This window comes from Corylus avellana, chromosome ca5 (assembly GCF_901000735.1).
Source record: "Corylus avellana chromosome ca5, CavTom2PMs-1.0".
Lineage (NCBI taxonomy): Eukaryota > Viridiplantae > Streptophyta > Magnoliopsida > Fagales > Betulaceae > Corylus > Corylus avellana.
Genome location: NC_081545.1, coordinates 5,278,191 through 5,298,424, shown reverse-complemented (window position 1 = coordinate 5,298,424; position 20,234 = coordinate 5,278,191). Strand labels below are relative to the sequence as shown.

At 35.9% G+C, this 20,234-nt stretch overlaps 1 long non-coding RNA gene across 1 annotated transcript in view; it reads right to left on the bottom strand.

Annotated features, from left to right (window-relative positions):
* Positions 1-14,532, bottom strand: part of LOC132180409 (uncharacterized) — a 71,932-nt gene extending 57,400 nt beyond the window's left edge. The window contains exon 1 of the long non-coding RNA XR_009440143.1: positions 14,492-14,532. This is a non-coding gene — a long non-coding RNA (uncharacterized LOC132180409). The remainder of the gene's footprint in view (positions 1-14,491) is intronic.
* Between the last annotated feature and the right edge of the window lie 5,702 nt (positions 14,533-20,234).

Genomic DNA, 20,234 nt, shown 5'->3' with positions numbered 1-20,234 from the left:
TGCGCAGGGAGAGAGAAAAAGAAAAAGAAAAAGAAAAAGGTTATTCCTTTTTCCACATCCGTCAGAGATTAGAAGGTCGTTTGTGGTTCGATCTTGATGCAATTTTAGAGTGTTGTTCCTAACGACGAGTGCTACGTATTGACTGGTGTCGATCGTTGGAATTCCTCTCCAATCGCTTGGTTGCTAATACCTACTTGGTGAGATCTTTCTTTATTATTATTGGAATCCACTTTAGGGTAATGAATTTATGTTTAATCCAAGAATGCATGTATTCTTGATGTGGTGATAACCTCTAGATATTTCTCTAGGGAAGAGAAATTGTAAATTCATTATTGTTGATAGTGGAAGATTTAACTGGACTAGGTCCCGTGGTTTTTACCTTTCGCATTGGAGGGTTTTCCACGTAAAAATCTTGGTGTCTTGCTTGTGGGTTTGCTTGATTATTATTTTGCTATTGTGTTATTCTTTAATTTGCACAAAGAGGGGTAGATTAATTCCGCTGAGCATCTGAAATTGGTGTTCACCCCTAACAATTTTTATTTTTATTTTTTTTTTTATCTGGAAAATTTGATTTTAAAATTTTAATTTCTAAAAAATATTAATTAAAGGTGATGTGGCACTAACCGTCTACAGAAAATTTGGACAACAAACTAAAGAGGAATCTTTCTCGAATTAACAAAAAGTGAAGCAATGAAAGTTAGAATTATAAAAAGTGAGAATTATAATTCTCACTTTTTATAATTCTCAAAGATTTATGATACATTATCCCTTAATTTTATCCCATATTTGAAGTGTTCATATGTTATTAATTTTTATCTCTACGGACTATAAGAAATATGGTCTTTAACAGCGACCAAAAGTAGTCGCTAAAGGATTAAATTTATGATAATTTAATCTAGACTTTCATTTTGATAATTTTTTTTCCCTTTATAGTTCATTTTGTTTTAAACTACATCTATGGGAACAAATGTTTAACAAATTCCTATTTATAAAGATTAAACTTTATGAATTTCTAAATTTATTTGATATGTGGATTCATGCTATTGAGTAAAGTAATATGATTCAAAATGATCTTATGAACATTTTTCACTTTTGGTAGTTAATTAGTAAATTAAGCAAGGGGAAGCAAATTGGTTATGTGAACAACTGCCAATTTGAGGATTATACGAACTGCTCACGAGCCTAACTGAGTCAAGCCGAGCTTGCTTCATTTAATATTCGAGCCAATATTTGTGTTCACGAAACGTCTTATTTAATAATTGAGTTGAGCACGAACCGAGCTTATACGAGCCGAGTCCGAGCTCGCTCGCGAGAGTTTCTCTCACTTAACAGCCCTAAATTTATTAGTAATAGTATGGAGTGGAGAGAGCTACCAATTTTGAATACAAGATGATTAATGTATTATAAAGTTTGAATTATTGTGCGAATGCAAATTAAATATGGTGTCCTCATCAATTTCTAACAATACAGACAAGATGTAGGCGCCGTGATGCATAAGAATCCAAATTAAAGTTGGTGTAACGTCAAGTGTCGGGGAGATGCTTCCTTCACCCACCCAATGTACTTTCTTTTTATTTCCCTCGCCGGCCTTCACCCACCCACTTACAATATTCATTTGGTTTCTATCAATCTATGGTTGTCTAGGGTGTGCTTTATTTTCTCTAAAGAAATTCTCAAAGTGTCCTAGTAGTACACGCTAGAGCATATGTGTTTGACTTTCACAATAAGAATTTATATATCTAATTATGTAAACCATCTTGAGATAAGGCAGTTTTAAGCATTTTTTGCCTTTTTTGCTCAAAAAAACTCTAACCAATAGTTTTCAAATATTCACCGGATTCACGAGACATGGTCACCTAGTTGAAATAAGATAGTATTTCATCAACCAAACAAATTTTCATAATATTATAAACTACCAAACTTATTCTAAATCAAGATTTAGTTTTGTTTAATCTGTATATGAAATAAGTATTTTTTTTTAATACATAAGATTTTGACAAAACCCGTACTAATTAAACGATTTTACGTATTCAACTTTTGCTTATATATCATCTCTAACAAATAATAATATATATGATGATGTATTCAATTTTTTGTGTGATATAAAAAACTTAAACTAATAATCATTTAATTATGTAATAGAGTGGCACTAGAGCAAAGAGTGAGGTGAGACATCAACAGATTATAAAGAGTACGTAGGAGTTGTAAATGAAAAGAGGAGAAGGAGGAATTATGAAAAGAATAAAGTTAGTTTTACTATGATTACTTGTAGAAATAAAGGTATATCTTTTTTTTTGAAAATTAATTTATATAATTTATTCACATCAAATAAGTTAAATAATCTTTATAGAGAAAGTAAGAGGTTGACCATGATCCTGAATTTTTGGGCTTTCTTGACACAGTTTCTAAGCAAAAACAGGTACCCTTTTCACCTTTTGATTTGAGTAACTCTGTTTGGTCATGGGTAGCAGCAGAGGCCTTGGTAACATCCAAAGATATTCAAATATTTTTTGTTTATTCACGTCCAAGTTCAGAGAACAGCCAAAGAAGAAGCAATTAATTTCTATCAAACTAAAATCTGGTAGAGTTAAATTGAGTTCTATCCGGATTCAGCTCCATCAAGACATCAATAAAAATCATGGTGATTTACACTAAAACAAGCTCATCCTAAAAAAGGGTAGTTGAATTTTGGAGGTGTGTCTGAGCAATTGTACCGATGAAAGTAACGATATCTAATTCTGGCTAGCTTCTCAACTTATTGCATTGTTGCAGAGTGAAGAAGTTTAGAATTAGCTCCAAATCTTAATAGTGCTTCAATGGGTTCTGCATATGAAATCAGAAGCTCTTCCAAATATCAAAACCCTCCGAAGTGAATGAGGAAGAAGGAATAGCATTGGCATATACTATTGACCATACTCGGTCTCTTCAAAGAATTAAGGCTGTCTTATCCAAACAGATTGCAGAAATCCCGACATGATTCCCACAACCCATTTCATGAATTGCTACTTCGATCCTAAGCATGCATCCATCAAGAAAATCAAATAATAAACTGAACAATAACTCAAAATTACCAATGAAATTAAATACTAAAAGTGTAAGTTCCATCCTTGAACAAACTTGCTACCACTTAGGCTCCAATAGCAATAATAATGAAAATAGTTCGTCCAAAACGTTTAACACGATCTACATTTGACACTAGAAAATTCAAACAAAGTAATGCAAAATTCGTATTGATTTTTTTTTTTTTTTTTTAATGAAAATTAAGGATTGGGTTGACTTCCTAGTTTATCATAAGTCTGTCATTTGCCATACCTTCATTATACTAAAACCAACTCCACAGACCAAACAATAAAACATTTCAAGTGAGCATTCACTTGAAAGAAAAGCACTTGTAAGGTTTCCAATTACCAATGTTCAATGTCGTTTTCACTTGCGAAATCCAACTCACCAACACAAGCTCAGAAATCCACTCCTACAAATCCAATATAATGCTCCCTCCATCACCATCTATTATTCCTTCAACCAAATCCACTCAAATCTCTTTGATTCAATCTTCAATAGAAATGTAACGAGTATCAATTAATAAGCTACACATCAGTTTAGTAATCTTCTGTTAATAAAAGACTTAGTATCTCTAGTATTTCTCTAATATTTAATTAAAATAAAAGTAGAACAGAGAATTTGTTGGATTGAGTATAGAAAAAGCAAAGGTTAAAATGAAAATTTGTAATTTTTCACTAGTCATTTTAGCTATTCGTGCTGGAAATGATTTGACACAACTCAACTCTTAGGTACGGATTACAAAGCATTTTGTCATTAAAAAATAAAACGCAACTCATGGGGTTTAATTGAAACGGAGTGTTTTGTATATATAATAAAAGACTTGTTTAAACGGCATCGTTTGTAATTGTGTATTGTCTTCTTCGTGACTGATATAATTTTTGAAACAATCTGAAACAGTAAAACTGAAATTTTGAAAGTTTGAGAATCATTTGCTACTTACTTACTGATGCAGGTAATGTCGATGCCCTCATGCTTCTGATGAGTAGTTGAGGGTGGGCATTTAGGATATTCAAAAAACAAATTACTGGAAGTTAGGGAAAATAACCTGACGCTCGAAAAGCTCAACCACAGCAAAGGTTGCCACTAATTCTGTTAAAGACATGTACCCACTTCCGTTCAACAACTTAAATTTCAAAGCATTTGCTTATTTAATTGTACACAAGATGAGCAGAAATCCACAAGAAGTTCTAGTCACTCTACTGTCTATACATAGATGTTGCACCTATTTACATCTCTGACCCTAAGATACCAACATAGAAATAGTTGAAAACAAACACATAAAAAACATAACAAAAGAAACACCCTTGCCTTACAAGTAACATGAACCAAAATCCTGGGTGTGTTCAATTTTAAGCAACTGGAGGGCGTAATACATGATCCTGTGATGTGTCAACTACAGCAGATGTCATGAATTGCCATGTTGGGACAACCAATGAAAGGCATCAGCTTGAGCAGAAAATGTACCCAACATTGCAGAGGGATGAGGCAGGGAGCCTGGTTGAGCACTCATTACTTTCACTTGCTCCTCCAACTTCTCTTTGCCCGCCTTGAGCCTCTGCTTCTCATCACGAAGCTCATTCCTCTCAGCCTGCACAAGAAAAGGGAAAGCTAATATTATATCCTCGCATCCTTTTAAATGTTGAATAAGCAATATTGTGCAAATTTTTGAGGATAGACTATCAAGCGGTTCAATTTGCTTTTGCTCATCTCCACTATTAAGTCTATTGATGATGCAAGGCCATGTGTCAAGTCTCACCTATTGACGAAAAATTTAAGTCTACATGTGAAGAGAAGTGTTACATCAATCAGGAAATGCAACAACTAAGGCCATGTGTTAACAGAACAATTGAAGGGGTACAAAGTAATGCTGAAAGTAAAACTGTACAAGCGTTGTCTTTTGACTCTTTGGTCAAGTGTTAATTAATATCATGGAAAATTTTAGAAAAAAAGAAGTTGACATACTGTCATAAATTATAATGTTCAAGATATATACCAATTATATATTTATAAAGATAAAAGTAATTGCATGCAATTTTATAGGGTTTCTTTTTGCTGAATTGAAAAGTTCAGAATTCACATATATGGAGAAGATGATATAATGAGGAAAACAAGACAACTTACAGAAAAATGAAATTAGTGGGTGATATGCATATCTGAAAGTATCTTTATGTTAGTATTCAAAGCTCTGTTTTAATATATTCAAAGCTCCTGTTGCTTCCTGTATAATCAGATAAAATAAAATAAACATCGTGCTTCTAATCCAAACAAAGCTATCAAACACATTTTTTTTTAAAAAATAGAAATCTGGATAAATGCCCAAATGTTATTGAGGGGGCACCACTTCCAGCTCTACCTCTTTCCCAGGGTTTCCTTTAAAAGTGGAAAAAAAAAAAAAAGCCTTCACTTTAGACTTCTCCTTTCTTGGCCCCAGTTGTGAAATGAGACTTTTTGAGTAAGGAGTGAGTTGAGTGAAAACAGCACGATTCCAAGGCAAGTGGAAGTGGAAGCATGGAAACCAAGATGAAAAAAGCAAGATGAAGTGGATGGAACAATTTGATTGATCACTACAAGCTAAATGCTGAAGATGCTATTCCAGGAGTATAGTAGTTTCCTGGTTTGGTTTTCCAACCACAATATCGAGATGCCTTTTAAGAGATCAATAAAGCAGAAGAGGCGTCACATCGATCCTCAACACGGTTTGGTTTTTGCTTATTTTTTTTTCATCTCATATGTAAATTTAATCCGTTCATTCAACCGAATCTAACATTTGACACAGAAAATCCTAACACAGTAATGCAAAATTTGTATTAAATTTTTGTCAAATTTTGGGATGGGGTTGACTTCCCTGATCTATTATAATTTATAAGTCTTTTACCTAATACATGAAGCTACCGTTTGTAGAAATTAAATTGCAAATGGAAACACAAGAAATATTTAAAAATAAAACAATACTGAAAATGCCATCGAAGTGAAAGTTAGGAAACAATAATGTAAAAGTTAAAGCTTTGTACATACAAATCTGATTGTCGGCAAGGTTTGAAGAAGCGTCTTCACGTAAAACCTTCACTTCTTCCTGCATATGAAATCAAATATGATATACCTCAGAGTAAAATGATGAAGAAAATTACTGTCTAATTGATGACTTAAAAACTTGATAAATTTGGCAAGTTTGGCTTGCGTTCCACTCTATATGATTACCATCTCCGCCATTTCGAAAGTTTAGGATGTGAGCAATCTTTGGCCAATCCTCTCCCATTCTTTGTTCACATCTTTCCTCCAAGCGAGGACACTCTGTAATTGTCAAACGACTTAAAGAGGTGAGTGGCGCACACCTTCGGGCAGTGATATTAAATTCAAACAATTTACGACTCCAAGTTCCTGAAGTGAAGTGATATCGCCTATCCACTCCAGTAAAGACACCAAACTTGGGCAATCCATAATTTGAAGCCCTTGCAGACTGGTAACATCTATTATAGATAGATGACCAAATCTTGAAGGTCCAAGGCATCTTGCGCCATCTTCATTCTCATTGCTGATACGTTCCTTGCAGCGAAGAATAGGCAGATTTTCAAGTGAAGTGAGATGTTGAAAGAGTGGAGACATAGAGATTCGCATTTTACAACGCCCCCAAATCTTCAGTGTCTCAAGAGAAGTGAGATTTTGTCTAATGGTAGATATTCAAGTTCCTATAATCCCACAAGATAAAGATACTTTTGGAGAGATTGGAAAAGGGTGAGGAAGAGGAGGGGATTGTTTTGCTCCCTGGTGCTACAGACATCATAGGGCAATTATCGATGCATAAATGAGAAAGGGAAGGAAGTGATGGGAATAACGGAAGAGGATGCTCTTCTGTTACTGTTTCCCTCGTCCTCCACCATCCCTTCAACTTTGGCAAATTAACAAGTGTGAGAATTTTGAGGGGAGAAGATCGAGAACACGTCACTCCCATCATTACTTATGTACTCCAACTCACTCAAGTTTTTAAGAGAAAGACGCTTCAGAAAAGGGAATCGGCCCAATGGTGGGACATGTTGAAAGCTTTTACAATCCAATAAGAAAATACAAGTCAAATTCGACAACGAGGACAGCCAATTAGATAACCTCACACCTGCATACCCAAATATAGATAATAATTCCAAATTTAGGTCTGGCTGAAGCTTTTGCAACAATTGTTCATCATTTGCAATATCCTTATCACTTTCATCACCACATTCTGGGTCCCAAAAGTTTGGTCGAAGTTTCACTAGGGGGTTGAAAAATGAAACAGAACAAAAAAACAAAGAAAAAAAGACTCAATCTTGGGATGGGAAGCAGCACCATTTGTTGTTGCATCCATAGTTTCGGCTTCGGTTGACTCCTCAGCTTTGTCACCGTTTTTACCTGAAACACACAAATAATCCCCAACAAATAACAATTCCATTACATAGCTGAGGATAATATAGTTCTAGTTTACCAATTGTTGTGCAAATTTATTTAACTTGCAAGTGCACGAATCAATTGTAGTTAATGGATTGCAAGTGCGAGATCGAACCCATAGGGAATTGTATTCTTGAAAGCAATTTTAAATCTAAATTAATTAAATCCTATTCTAGTTCCAAAAGGGTTTTGATTTTTGAGTTTTTGAAAATTAAAGGATAAACATAAACTAAATAAAATAAGTAAATTTAAGGATAAAGGTACTAAGGTTTGGGAATTCACACTCACCAAATCATAACAATATACTTTATGTTCATCAATATTAATCCGAAGTTCTCACAAATTAAATCATAGATATGTTTTACTATGCTTCAAAGAATTAATCAGAACCATCCCATGTATCCATTCATTGACCAAATCACAAAAGGAATCCAAATTCAATTGAAACACCAGATGTATCCGTAGAACAAATCACAAGGGATATCCAATTTTTATGAGTTAAAAGCCAAGCAATCAATCATATGAAATTATCTCAAATCATCACATGTATCCTTGAATCACAAGAGATATCCAAGAATCACTCCATACAATTGATTAGAAGTAAAACAATAGAAATATAAAACCCAATAAAATCAGAATAATAAAAACTTACATAAAAGTATTGATGTTCTTCATCGGTGAGGCTTCATCCCCAACCTTAGTTGGGAATTTAGCTCCACATAAAAATAAAATCTAAACCTAAACCTAAACCTAAAGAAAAACTAAACAAAAGAATTTTGCTCTCTAGGATTGTGTCTCTTTTCTTGAATGCAAAGAAGTCTATTTATAGGCTTAGGGAAGTCCTAGAAGCCCAAGTAAACCTAGATAATTCGGAGGTCTGTCTCCCAGTCAAAATAGAAGTCTGAAATCGGAATAGGATTCGTCCAGATTTGTGTCCTTTAATTGCGGGGCGATTTTGACATAGTAACTGTACGAATTACGAAAATCCTATTTCACAACAAATTGTAGTATTTTGAGCTAGCTTTCCAATGCCGTTTGAATCACTTCAATCCGATATTTGAGCGGAGAGTTATGGTCAAAATACTAAGACATGTGCAGAATCTGAATTTGAATCCGATCCGAAATCTTATCCAATCTGAACTTTAATCTGATTTAACCTTTTCTTGGATTTGGTTAGACTTAACCACATCATCTAGGTCTTCTCAAAGTATGCTTTCTTCCAAACTTCACATTTTTCCCTTTAAAGCTGTAGTTTTTCTTCAATGACCTACAAAATACTAAAAACACAAAACTAACACAAAATATTAAATAACGACACAGCTAAATGATTAACTAATGCAAATAAAGGGGTCTAAATATGCAATATTTGACACTTATCAAACACCCCCAAACTTACATTTTGTTAGTCCCTTAGCAAAACAAAACGACAAATAAAATGAAAGGAAGAAACATAAATCCTCTTTCGTGGGAGAGACGATTGCATTTAGCATATGCAACAAGCCTTTTAAACCCTTAGGCATCCCTAGTGGCCGAGTGAAGTCTCGTGAGGGCTTAATAGGAATGATACCCACAAACATTGTGCACTATGTTGTTAACAAAAAAGAAGTGTCACATGAACCATGGTTCTTATTCATGAGCAAACTTAAAAAGACAAACACCATCATAATAGTCAAAAGGAAATCCAAAATCAAATTACTCATAAATGGACAATTTAGACTTCATATGTTCTGAAATGTATAAAGTGTAATTAGCATACAATCATGAAGCTTTTAGCTTAAACTCAAGACAAGTTCCATAAAATTTGTAAGAATCCCTAACAGATGAAACAACCAAGGCAAGATATGCAATTTTTTTTTTTTTTTTAACAGACTTTGCAATGTCTAACTCCCTTAAGCTTTCTAATTGACTCATGTAACAAGTGTTAGGCCAATGACTCCCAAGCCAGGTAGCTTTAGGGTACTAGATGTAGAACATCCCTAAGGGCTTATTAACTTAAGTGAAAAAGGCTACGAAGCCAGACTAGCCATATCATAAATCAACACTGAACTTCACACCTTTTGACACGAACACTAAATGCTTAATGAGGCAAGAGGTCCGGTTACTCAGTGAAAAACTCAACATGATCTTTCTTTTCTTTTTCCTTCTCTTTTTTATTTATTTATTTATTTTTTTTATTTTTTTTATATCTTGCAAGCCAATGGTTATTCATCAATAGGTCATCTAACAAATCTCAAAGAGAACAAGCTTAAGCTCAAACATCATACTTCACAGAAAACATGCTAATGTGCTCATAAAATTTTATCTCAAAAGAAGTGAAATCTCTTTTACCCAAAAATAAGTCAAAGGACTCAGACTCCTAATGACATAATGACGATGTTTAACCCTTTAAGCAAGCTAATGAAATGCAAACCACAGTCACAGTTGAACTCAAACTTGACAAAAACATAGCATAATTATTATTTTTTTTTTTCAATTTTTTTTTAACACAAAAAGACAAATAAACAGATAAGAACAAAAATAAATAGATAAAGTGTTTTTCCATACCCCCAAACTTGAATTACACATTGCCCTCAATGTGTAGTATAGAAATACATTACCGTAAGTAAGGAAATCTGAGTGTGAACAAGGCCAGGGCATCCCCCAAACTTAATCACCAAAACACCTGTCAACAAAAACTAACAGCAATACATATTTTTTTTTTCACAGAAACGAAACTTCAAAAGATTAATTGCTGTTAGAAACAAAAACCAAATAAAAAGAAGTGCAATACAATGAAAAAGGAAAGAAAGAATTTGTGGAGTGAAGTGCAAAAAATAAACTGGAGGAGAAAACTTTACAGCGCTTTCCCCGATCATGCGGATGTCCAACCAATCCCTTCCACCCCTTCTTCTTCAAAACTTCATACCCCTCTGGAAAGATATTTCGCCATCTTATGTAGAATTTCTTGCTTTGAAGGATCTTCTTAGGAAAGTGGTTCCTAGATTTGTGTGCTTGTGTGCACAAGTCCTTGAGTATCTTGACATAAAATGGCTCTTTGAGACATTCAGGCGATGAAGCTTTGGGCTCTTGATATGTCTTAAGAGGGACAGTGATGCAGGCAGGAGCTTCAATACTCACTTCCATGTCACTGGGTAGATCAGGATCCATTGGGGGCTCACTATTTTCATGGTGCTCAACTTGCTCAGGGTGCTCAACTTGCTCATCTTTCTCTTCCTCCTCTTTGTTATCCACAATTTCCTCACTCTCAAGTATGATGGTGACTTGGGCATGCTCATGATAAGAATTTTCGGAATCATCCTCATCAATCATGTAGTGCCTTTCAACCATCAGCTGACTTTGAAGCTCTTCTTCCTCTATTCTGTTGAAGTCAGCAACTAGATGACCGATCTGTCCTTCTATCTTGGTCATGGCCTGCTTAAGTTCTTGTATGTCTCTGCCATTAGCCATGTTGGAATTCCTCAGCTCCTGTACAGCTTGATTGGTAAAACCTTTTAGCTCTTGTATAGCTTGGGAGTTGGAATTCTTGAGCTCTTGTATAGCTTGGGAGTTGGACTGGTCGACTTTTTCTATTAATGTTTTCATCATGTCTTCCAGTGATGACTGTGGTGCAGGCTGTGGCTCTTGAGTGGTAGACTGATAAATAGGAGGTTGAGCTTGATGATCGAACTGCGGATATTCTGAATGGTGCAATTCATCAAATTGGTGAGCATAATTTCCTGTAGCTTGAGCTGACCATGAGAAATTAGATTGGTTGCTCCAGTCCGAGTTATAACAATTGAAATTTGAATCAAACCCCGGGCTGGAGAAACTGGTGTTCATTTGTTCATATGAAAAGTTAGATCTAGCTGCTCTGATTTGGTATAATTTGTCCCATAAGTCATCGAGCTCAGCTCGCAGATCTGGACAATTGTTTTCCTCATGATAAGGATTGAAACAATATGAACATGGTTTATGTGGGTAAAAATTTTGAGGATAGTTGGTAGGAGCTGGTGTCCTATAACTAGGAGAGGCATTAAAATCATTAAAATGAAAATTCATACTTCCCCCTCACTTTTTAACATGCAAATATCCCACATAAAACAGTACCCATTTTTATTTTTTATTTTTAAATAATAATAAAAAACAACTAACTAACTAAAAAAATAAAACTAAAATTTAAAAACTCACAAAAATGACCAAAAATAAATTTTTGGCAAAAATCTACAGAACTGCTGCAGTTGCTGCCTGTGCTGTAGGGCTGCGCGGAAGGTGCTGCGGCAAAACTGTAAAACAAGCCAAAACAAAACAAAAAAAAACAACAAGAAAAATCTTTTTATTTTTATTTTTTTATTAGTAACACGAATAAAACAAAACAAATTGCAGAAAAATAAAATCCTAATTATAACTAGTAGAAGAATAAAACTAATTTAGAAATAAATTGGTTTCAAAAATTGAACAATTCCCCGGCAACGGCGCCAAAAACTTGTTGTGCAAATTTATTTAACTCGCAAGTGCACGAATCAATTGTAGTTAATGGATTGCAAGTGCGAGATCGACCCACAAGAATTGTATTTTTGAAAGAGCAATTTATATCTAAACTAATTAAATCCTAATCTAGTTCCAAAAGGGTTTTGATTTTTGAGTTTTGAAAATTAAAGGATAAACATAAACTAAATAAAATAAGTAAATCTAAGGATAAAGGTACTAAGGTTTGGGAATTCACACTCACCAAATCATAACAACATACTTTATGTTCATCAATATTAATCCGAAGTTCTCACAAATTAAATCATAGATATGTTTTACTATGCTTCAAAGAATTAATCAAAACCATCCCATGTATCATTCATTGACCAAATCACAAAAGGAATCCAAATTCAATTGAAACACCAGATGTATCCGTAGAACAAATCACAAGGGATATCCAATTTTATAAGTTAAAAGCCAAGCAATCAATCATATGAAATTATCTCAAATCATCACATGTATCCTTGAATCACAAGAGATATCCAAGAATTACTACATACAATTGATTAGAAGTAAAACAATTGAAATATAAAACCCAATAAAATCAGAATAATAAAAACTTACATAAAAGTGATGTTGTTCTTCATCGGTGAGGCTTCATCCCCAACCTTAGTTAGGAATTTAGCTCCACATAAAAATAAAATCTAAACCTAAACCTAAACCTAAAGAAAAAACTAAACAAAAGAATTTTGCTCTCTGGGATTGTCTGTCTTTTCTTGAATGCAAAGAAGTCTATTTATAGGCTTAGGGAAGTCCTAGCAGCCCAAGCAAACCTAGATAATTCGGAGGTCTGTCTCCCAGTCAAAATAGAAGTCTGAAATCGGAATAGGATTCGTCCAGATTTGTGTCCTTTAATTGCGGGGCGATTTTGGCATAGAAACTGTCAGAATTACGAAAATCCTATTTCACAATAAATTGTAGCATTTTGAGCTAGCTTTCCAATGCGGTTTGAATCACTTCAATCAGATATTTTGGCGGAGAGTTATGGTCAAAATACTAAGACATGTGCAGAATCTAAATTTGAATCCGATCCGAAATCTTATCCAATCTGTACTTTAATCTGATTTAACCTTTTCTTGAATTTGGTTAGACTTAACCACACAATCTAGGTCTTCTCAAAGAATTCTTTTTCTTCCAAACTTTGTAGTTTTCCCTTTAAAGCTGTAGTTTTTCTTCAATGACCTACAAAATACTAAAAACACAAAACTAACACAAAATATTAAATAACGACACAGCTAAATGATTAACTAATGCAAATAAAGGGGTCTAAATATGCAATATTTGACACTTATCACCAATTATCATGTTCCAGCTTACCTTTCTTCTTTTTCTTTGTGCCCAAGGCTAACAAGGCCTTGATTTCGGTATCATCTGTTGTCTTTGTGGGCTACAGCTCCTGCAGAGGATGAGATGAGATGTGACTCTATTCGAACCATTTGGCATTACCAAAACTATGAATTTGATGTGAGCAACATAATCTCCTGCAAAACCAACAGCCCATTGTTGCTAAATTAGCAAAGCTAACATCAACTGTGTGTGTGTGAATCTGACCAGGGTTCTGCTTTTAACCCAGATACAAGTTTCCTACCGGCCAGCTTCTCATGAAGAACAGGATATGGCTGCAAGAGTTCATGATTAACACATTCACCAAAAGACAAGGTTTTAAAAAATGCAGTGAAGGCACAACACACCTAGCTGTGAATGGCATGGGAGGAAATTTCTGATTTATTTCACAGAAAATAAACCTAGATGCTTTCATCTTCAAGTGGTAGTTACTGTCAAACTGCTTCAGCTGATGGAGAAAAACAAATTTAACATTTTTGTAGTCATAAGCAGCAGCAACCTTCTGAATTGAATTAGTTACATCTTTGTTCTGCCAAAGAACCAAGGTTTAGGGAGAAAATTGATAACAGGAGAAGTAGGTAGGAATTCACTTTTCCTAATAAAACCACAGTAAAAATAATCACTAAATTTAGATTATAGAAATTAGAAAGGAAAGACAACAAGAATGGCAACCATATATAGCACTCTGTTTCCATAAGTTATTATGGACCTTAAAACTCTTGTGTACACACATTGAGTACTATATCTAACCAATCATACATTGATTGAACACAAAATGTGCACCTAAGTCTGTACCATTGTTACAAAAAAATAAGAGTGCAACTATCCATGCAAGTACTTATAAAAGCATCGAAGTTTAAAAAGCATGTAAGTTACAGGCGTATGAATGTACAGGCAATAAACAAGTCAGTAACAAGAACTAATAGCTTAGCCAGTTCTAGGCAACAGACAAAGGAGAGAATCAATATCATATTGATCACATGGGATAAACTTACCTATTGTCCAGTTCACCTACCACAAAATGGACTCACAGTACACTACTTCACAACTATTAAAAAAAAAAAAACACAAGTAATATACTACTTCACAACTCACAGTACACTGCTTCACAATATCATATTGATCATATTGAAATTGAGATCAATATGAGCATTGCACTAACAAGAGACACATAAACAGAGTGGTTGGCTAACATGAACTTCAATTCCAGTCCAGCACAACAACCGATTTCACTTGAAGACAAGCAAGCATTCTCACTGCCTTTCGGGATAAAAATGCTTTCAAGCAAGTGGAAGAAACCTGAAAATGCAACGTACTTGTTACGTGACATTTAATGACAGCTAGGATTTTTGATCATGTCTTTTCAGTTCTAAATGCTGATAAAAGTTGCTCAACAAATTGTATGCAGAACAGTATTTAAAAATTCAAAATAATATGGTTAATTGAATATCCCCTTTCACAGGCTCAGCATGCTTGCACCATTTACTCACCCGATCTTCCTCATCATGAAAGTGCTCTGTATAGTTTCCATTGTCTTGTGTACAAGTGAGGCTGACATATCCGAGAATATTGTAGAAATCCCCCAATGATTGTTTGTTCTGTCAGATTTGGTGACTTGTTTTCTCAAGTCTTACCGTGGCCCCACAACAGTATGGCATCCCATACTTTTTGTCTTGTTTTTTCTCTCCCACACGTCCATGTGCTCTTCATTGATTGAGCTTCTTCTAGAAGCTTTGTTAAAAGGCTGGCTTTGTTTTATTGAAGCCATTCGGTCAAGAAGAGAAGCAGCAACTTTAGCAAGAAAAAGGGAGAAAGAAGAAAAGAAAAAACTGCCGAGAGAGAGTGAGAGAGAGGCTTGTGCTGTAGGGAGAAGAAGATGCACCATTTTTCTTCAATTTGATCTCACATTTGGAGTGTTGAAATGCTTAGAGAATTTTAGAGAATATTTTTCTCTTTTGTATCTAATTCTCTTTTGAGTGAGATTGGGGTGTATTGGGGCTTTTGAGTTTGAGTGGTTTTGTTTGTACTACTCTTTGTACTCCACTCTTTTGTTAGTGAATTTCTCCTGGATCGTCTCCGCCAGTGGATGTAGGCTTATTAAGCCGAACCACTTAAATCTTGGTGTCTTGTGTGGTTATGTTTATTTTTCTATTCTACACTTTTCTACTTCTTTGGTGATCTGGGAATTTGCATTTGTCACAACAAACTGGTATCAGAGCTCGGGTATTTATTTTGCGAGAAGACTACTGCAAAATTTGAAGTAGAGAAGTTTGTGGTCAGAATAGTTTCAGCCTTTGGCGCATCAAGATGCGAGCTTTGTTATGACAACAAGGCTTGGCGAAGATTTTGGATGGCGAGGTGCCATCAACATCATCAATGGAGGAAACAAAGGAACTTGAAGAAAAAGCCCACAGTGCAATTTTGTTGTCTCTTTCAGATGGAGTTTTAAGAGAAGTTGCCGATGAAGAAACAGCCACTGGACTTTGGAAGAAGCTGGAGAGCTTGTACATGAAGAAATCCCTCACTAACCGATTGTATTTGAAGCAACGGTTATATTCCCTCAAAATGAAAGAAGGTATGCCTCTTTGTGATCATCTTGATGACTTTAATAGAATTATTTTGGATCTGAAAAATATTGCTATTAAAGTAGATGATGAGGATCAAGCCCTGATTTTGTTATGTTCACTACCGGATGCCTTTGATAATTTTGTTAATTCAATGTTGTATGGTAGAGATACTATCTCCTTAGCTGATGTTAAATCTGCTTTGAATTCTATGGAGTTGAGGACAAGATTGAATAGTAAAGGTAGTGATAATCAGGCAGAGGGTTTATTTGTTAAGGGTTGTTCAAAAAATTCTTTTAATTTTAGAGGTCGATCTAGTGAGAGGGATCCTGGTAAAGGTAAATCAATAGGCCGATCGCAGTCTAGATCAAAGAAGAAAGTAAAGTGTTACTACTGTAAAAGGTATGGACATTATAAATCTGAGTGTCCGAAGTTGAAAAATAAAGAGGAAGGTGACAAGCAAAGTTCCTCTTCTGTGGCTAGTGTTATGGAAAGAAATTCTAAAGGGTCAGACCTTGTCCTTGCAGTTACCGCTTCTAATGATCGTTCTAACGACAAGTGGGTCCTTGATAGTGCTTGTGCATTTCATATGTCCCCTAAAAGGGATTGGTTTACTACCTATGATTCAGTCAATGGTGGTTCAGTCTTGATGGGAAATAATGTCGCCAGCAAGATTGTTGGTATTGGTACAATCAGAATTAGGATGCATGATGGGATTGTGAGGACTTTGACGAATGTTCAACATATACCAGTTTTGAAGAAAAATCTTATTTCATTGGGCACTTTGGACTCCCTTGGATACAAGTATTCCGATGAAGGTGGAGTCATTCGGGTTAGCAACGGCTCATTGGTTATAATGAAAGGTAACAAGGTTGATGGCCTCTATTTTCTTCAGGGTAGTACGGTAACAGGTTCAGCTACTGTGTCTTCTTTAGATGATCCAGATTCAGATACTACCCGATTATGGCATATGCGGTTGGGTCATATGAGTGAGAGGGGTATGACAATCCTAAGCAAACAGGGTTTGCTTTGTGACCAGAAAATAGGATCTCTTGACTTTTGTGAGCATTGTGTGTTCGGGAAATAGTGCAGAGTCAAGTTCAGTACAGGCATCCACAGAACTAATGGTACATTGGATTATATCCATTCAGATCTATGGGGTCCCTTTCAGGTTCCATCAAAGGGTGGTGCTCGATATTTTGTTACATTTATTGATGATTATTCGGGAAAAGTCTGGGTGTATTTTTTGAAGAAGAAAAGTGATGTGTTTGCCACTTTCAAGCAATGGAAGACATTAATTGAGAATCAAACTGGGAAGAAAATCAAGCGACTCAGAACAGACAACGGCATGGAATTTTGTGGTGGTGAATTTAATAAATTCTGCAAGAATGAAGGCATCGCTAGACATCGCACAATTAGTCATACTCCACAGCAAAATAGGGTAGCTGAGCGGATGAACAGGACTCTCTTGGAGAGAGCGTGTTGCTTACTTTCAAATGCCGGGTTGTCTAGAGATTTTTGGGCTGAGGCAGTCAATACTGCTTGCTATTTGGTCAACCTTTCTCCATCAACATCCATTGATTGTAAAACTCCTTATGACGTATGGTCTGGTACTCCTGCTGATTATTCATTTTTAAAAACTTTTGGTTGTCCTGCTTATTGTCATGTGAATGATGGTAAGCTTGAGCCTAGGTCAAAGAAATGTATCTTTCTAGGCTATGCGGATGGGGTGAAGGGATATAGATTGTGGAGTTCTGATCCTAAATCACCTAAGTTTATAGTTAGTAAAGATGTTGTATTTGATGAATCTGCCATGCTTCATCCAAGAAAGGAGTCTATTGTTTCTGCAGGAAAGGAGCAGGGTTCTAGCAAGGAGGTGGAGCTTCAGGTGGAGGCTTCACAGAGGGTGGGAGATAACACTCAAGATCAGCCTGTTACAGATGTTCATGATTCCCGTTTTGATGATGATGATCCACAAGAAGAGCAAGAGACCAGTATTGCGGCTGGTAGACAGATGAGGCAGATTAGGCCACCTCAGAGATATGGCTATGCAGATTTGGTAGCATATGCACTTATTGTGGCAGAGGACACTGCAATCCAGGAGCCTTCCACTTACTCAGAAGTTGTCACAAGTAGTGAGTCTGCTCAATGGGTTGTTGCCATGAATGAGGAGATTGAGTCTCTTCATAAGAACCAAACATGGGAATTGGTGAAATTGCCTAAAGGCGCTAAAACTGTTGGTTGCAAATGGATCTTCAAGAAAAAGGAAGGAATCCAAGGTGTTGAAGATGCAAGATTCAAGGCACGTTTGGTAGCAAAGGGTTATAGTCAGAGAGAAGGTATGGACTTCAATGAAGTTTTCTCTCCTGTTGTGAGACATAGTTCTATTCGTGTTTTGCTTGCCATGGTTGCTCTAAATGATTTGGAACTTGAGCAACTTGATGTGAAAACAGCATTTCTGCATGGTGAGCTTGAGGAAACCATTTACATGCATCAGCCAGAAGGGTTCGTTGCTAAAGGTAAAGAAGATCATGTTTGTCAGTTGAAGAGGTCGTTGTATGGTTTAAAACAATCTCCAAGACAGTGGTACAAGCGCTTTGACAGTTTTATGATCGGACATGGTTACACAAGAAGTAGCTATGATAGCTGTGTGTATTACAGGCAATTGTCAGATGGTTCTTTTGTTTATTTGTTACTCAATGTGGATGACATGCTTATTGCTGCTAAAAGTATGTTGGAGATTAAGAGATTGAAATCTATGTTGAGTGATGAGTTTGAAATGAAGGATTTGGGTGCTGTGAAGAAAATCCTTGGTATGGAGATTCACAGGGATAGAAAAGCGGGAAACTTGTACTTGTCACAGAAAAAGTACATTGAGAAAGTACTTGAACGCTTTGGTATGCATAATTCTAAACCAGTGAGTACTCCACTTGCAGCTCATTTTAGACTTTCAGCAGCGTCAGCGCCATAGAGTGAGGAGGAGTAGCAGTTCATGTCGCGTGTTCCTTACTCCAGTGCAATTGGAAGTATCATGTATGCTATGGTGTGCACTCGTCCAAATATTTCACAGGCAGTCAGTGTTGTAAGTCACTACATGGTGAATCCGGGCAAGGTTCACTGGCAGGCAGTGAAATGGATACTCCGTTATTTACGGGGCACTACAGATGTTGGCTTAGTCTATGATAGAGGCAATGATATCAGTTTCAGTGTCACTGGTTATGTTGATTCAGATTATGCTGGTGATTTGGATAAAAGAAGATCTCTGACAGGTTTTGTTTTCACTCTTTCGGGGTTTGCCATTAGTTGGAAAGTGACTTTATAGTCGACTGTTGCTTTGTCCATTATAGAGGCAGAGTATATGGCAGCAGCAGAGGCAGTGAAAGAAGCAATTTGGCTCAGAGGTTTAGTTAGTGATCTGGGTTTGCAGCAGGATGAGACTGTTGTATTTTGTGATAGCCAGAGCGCAATACATTTGACCAAAAATCAAATGTATCATGAGAGGACCAAACACATTGATGTTAGATATCATTTTCTTCGGGAGATCGAGACATAAGGTGATATCATAGTGAAGAAAATTGCTATGGCGGAAAATCCAGCAAACATGTTGACTAAGCCACTTCCAATCCTCAAGTTCAAGCATTGCTTGGGCTTGATTGGTGTTTGTAGTTTGTAATTACCCTTAGGGGCGATGGAGGAGACATCTTAAGGAGATTTGTCTTGAAGACTTGATGAAATTCAAGTCAAGGTGGAGATTTGTCAGATTTGGTGACTTGTTTTCTCAAGTCTTACCGTGGGCCCCACAACAGTATGGCATCCCATACTTTTTCTCTTGTTTTTTCTCTCCCACACGTCCATGTGCTCTTCATTGATTGAGCTTCTTCTAGAAGCTTTGTTAAAAGGCTGGCTTTGTTTTATTGAAGCCATTCGGTCAAGAAGAGAAGGAGCAACTTTAGCAAGAAAAAGAGAGAAAGAAGAAAAGAAAAAACTGCCGAGAGAGAGAGAGAGGCTTGTGCTGTAAGGAGAAGAAGATGTACCATTTTTCTTCAATTTGATCTCACATTTGGAGTGCTGAAATGCTTAGAGAATTTTTAGAGAATATTTTTCTCTTTTGTATCTCATTCTCTTTTGAGTGAGATTGGGGCGTATTGGGGCTTTTGGGTTTGAGTGGTTTTGTTTGTACTACTCTTTGTACTCCACTCTTTTGTTAGTGAATTTCTCCTGGATCGTCTCCGCCACTGGATGTACGCTTGTTAAACCGAACCACTTAAATCTTAGTGTCTTGTGTGGTTGTGTTTATTTTTCTATTCTGCACTTTTCTACTTCTTTGGTGATTTTGGAATT